Genomic DNA, 4124 nt, shown 5'->3' with positions numbered 1-4124 from the left:
CTAAAATGAAGATATTTATAACATTATTATTATTATTATTATTAATTTTATTTTATAACAGCAATCTGTGTATCATACCCAAAGCAGGCACAACACAGAAAGCCAAACCCACTGCAGTATTCATTCTTAAATAATATCTCTTATATAAACACAGGTGGGAGGGTGTTTTACTGGGGTGGTTACTTTTTAAAGCTAGCTCCTTTTCCCATTGCTGACCACTCAACGGCAAAATTCTGTACCCGTATTTTGTTGGTCACACAAATGGGAGCAGGCAAAGTTAAGTACCTTGGTTTAAAAGATTTTTAATTAACGATTATCTAGTCATTGTTCCAATAGTTCTTAACTAGCATTTCCCAACTATTTTAGTCTTAAGGAATCTTAGAAATACATTCAATGTCACAGAGAGTCACTACATAAAAAGGCCCCTATTATATAATGTTACAATACAGTATTAATTTTCTTTTATTTCTCTTCCATAAAATTAGATTTAGCAAGATATTAACCCTTTAGCATTCAGATTACCATTAAATTTTTAATACTTTTAATACTTTTTAATTCACATAGTTTTGAATTAATCATGCAGTATATTGTAACTGAGATTTCAATGAAGTGATTGTATATTTTTAGAATGACATTGTAGGGTCAAGAGAAGATTTTGACAGTTTGAACATAAAACTGGAAGAATATTCAGGCCAGGTATGGCCAGTTTAAATGCTAAAGGGTTAAACAAATCATAAACCTGTCTTTGAAAGACTCGGCAGTGCTAAATCCATTAGACACCATAAAAAAATTTTCAGAAATTTTATCTTAGCCATGACATGGTTTAACCAAAATTCCTCTATAATTCCATATCAAGAGGTCATATTTTTTTACCCCATAAGATTGCCTTAATATCTGCAAATACTAAGAATCCCCTCAAAGGCATATAATTAAATTAGGAATAAAAAAATTAAACACACAACTCAAAATGCATTGGAATATTATTAGCTTATCCATCACTATATTTTGCAGAAACCCTAGTGTCTTCTCATCGAACCTGAACCAAAATAGCTATCATAGTTCATGTATAATAACTTTTTTTGATGGGATGCTTATTAAAAAAAATTTTTTTTTTGTCTGGTGTGAGAAGTATTCAGTATTCCCAAATAATTCTAATTTTGGCACAGGGCCAACAATTTTAAGGAATGAATATGTCAATTACATTGATCCCCACCAATACTCAGTTGGTAACTTATTTTATCAACCCTGAAAGGATGAAAAGTAAAAATCGACTTCAGTAGCATTTGAACTCAGAATGCAAAAAGCTGGAAGAAATACCGCTAAGCATTTTAGTCCAGCAGAGTAATGATTCTGCCAGTTCACCACCTCAGTGTTTCCCAATAATAGCTTAATTATTCATCATAGACACGCTTGTATTTACACACGTTTATGTATAGATACATTGAAACATAATCTCTCAAAAGTGAGTGAATCAAAAGACAATTGGGATATGGGGGTACCATATGAAGATTTTTCCTCCATTGAGTGTATCTAAAGCAAGACAGCCTGGCAAAGCCCATCCTGAAAGAATGTTAACTCAGTTATAAAAGTTAATGAAACACTTGTAATTATTACAGTACTTCCTTTGCATACAGTGGTAAGGCTGTACCTACTCATACCAGTTATTGACAGTTAGGTGGATTAAGCTGGTAAGTGTTAAGTGCCTTGGCACGTAGCTAGTGGCACCATACAAACCTGGAAACCCTTTGGTTGGTTACTTGACACCTGATCAATTTGACCAGCCATGAATCTTTTAAAGGTACACATACATAATAAAAAAAAATATCTTTCACCTGACATGTGCTGTTTTGTAAAAAAAAAAAAAAGGTAGAGAAAAGAAAAAAATAATCAAGAATAAAAGGGAAAATATAAATCATTTTTGATGTAGCAAATTGTTTAACCAATGACGAAAGGTGTAAAAAAAGAACAAAATATACTGATATAATTAAAAATATACATTCTGTAAAATGGAGATATTTGTGCAGTCACACAAGCACTACACGAAATAAATAAATAGATGGATTAAAAAAAAAATCAAACAGACAAATACAAATGTACGATAAATGCATGTATATATAGATGCTTTTTCTTTTCTTGCTTTTGTTTTGGTTTTCTTTCTTTTTTTTTGTTGGGGGGTGGGAGAAAGAAGGAAAATAATGTTCTTTTTTTTAAAGTTTTTCTTTTTTTAATATATATATCCATGTTAATATGTTAGTTCTTCTGAAATAAGTCCCTGAGTTAATTCCAGCAAGAGCCTAGCCTGCATTCAGCTGGGGGAAAGCTAAGGCAATTTAGGTTGTATTATCCTGAAAGAAGACAGCAGATGGTTCCTTAAGTCTATCAAATAGTTTAGTTTTTACCCGTGGATTTTAGTTAAAAATTTCAGTAACCTCAACTCTATCAATCATTCTCTTGCTTTAAGTAATGCACCATTTCACTTGTGTGCAGATGTAATATGTATGTATGTACGTACATGTGTCCATATATATATATATATATATATATATATATATATATATATATATATATACACACACATAGATACATACATATGCATGCATGTGTATGTATATGTATATATGTAGGTATATATATATATTTATATATATATGTGTGTACATATTATGTACATGTTAACATATATATATATGTGTGTGTGTGTGTGTGTGTATGAATATATATATGTATATATTGTTGTATGTGAATGTATGAAATTCACCTATATCTTTAGTATGCTATTCATTCAATTAGTTATTTTTACAAATTTTTTTTACTTAGATTTTTTTTTTTTTCTTTCCAATTTCAAAATTTCAAAACTGAAATTTACATTTACATTTTTCCTTGAGTATTCAAAAGGAATTCAAATCAGTACAAAATTAATTCACAACAAATTAATATTCTACAGTGCATTTGAGTAGTTATCAAAGCATCATAATACTCTAGTAAATATTGCTTGACTTTATCATGCTCTGACTGATTTGATCTCATTATTGACTGTGTTATATTAAATAATAATAATAATAATAATAATAATAATAATAGTAGTAGTAGCAATAATAATAATAATAATAATTTGTACATAGGTATAAAGCTTTGAATTTTTGTTTTACAAGGGATTTGAGAAATCATGCTGTTTATGACTATACCTAGGGTATTAGCAACATATGTGAAACAGATTTAACTGGAAATTGAAACCAGAACATAGGCTCATTTCACAGAATACATACAGCATTGCTGTGTATGACAGTAGGCTAAACGTTATAACTATTAATATTATTATTATTATTAATGATGATGATTACGATGAAAATTAATAATAATAATAATAATAGTAATAATGATAATAATAATAATAATAATAATAATAATAATAATAATAATAATAATAATAACAACAGATTGAAGAAGTATTTAACTGAGAGATTATGTTGTAGCTTCTCCTAAGTGATCAACTGAAATAACATACAGAACCCTGAGCGATGGTAGTCTGATAACAATACCTAGCACGCACACACATACACACACAGATATATATACATAGATATGCATACACACACATGTAGGCATAAATACATACACAAATGCACACACACACATATATGTATGCATGTGTCTTGATTTGTTAAAAGCTGAAGTTTCATTACAATCAGACACAAAGCTTTCCAGTCCTGCCGCATTCCTCGAGTGAAAGCAGCATCTCGAAGAACATAACAGAAACAAGAAGCTTCAGCTGCATGTAAATTAATAAAGATAAGTATTGAGCACTTTTTCTCAATACACACACACGTCATATATACACGCACATATATATTATATATATATATATATATGTACACACACACATACATAACATAAGAGACCAAGGTTAAACATACTCAACACTTCAACAAAATGTTGATTGTGGGGCTCATTTGAAGAGAGACCAGACACCATCAGATGCACATTTCCAGCCTTCAGTCGAACATCACTTGAGAAACGTAATACTCAAAATAGAGGTCAGGTTTAATTGTGGGTGTTTTTTTTGTAAATCATTTTTACTAATGGAATGACATCATCATACTAATTTGTTTAATTTTGGGTGTTTT

The sequence above is a fragment of the Octopus bimaculoides genome, chromosome 13, assembly GCF_001194135.2.
Source record: "Octopus bimaculoides isolate UCB-OBI-ISO-001 chromosome 13, ASM119413v2, whole genome shotgun sequence".
Classification (NCBI taxonomy): domain Eukaryota; kingdom Metazoa; phylum Mollusca; class Cephalopoda; order Octopoda; family Octopodidae; genus Octopus; species Octopus bimaculoides.
This window is presented reverse-complemented; position numbering follows the sequence as displayed.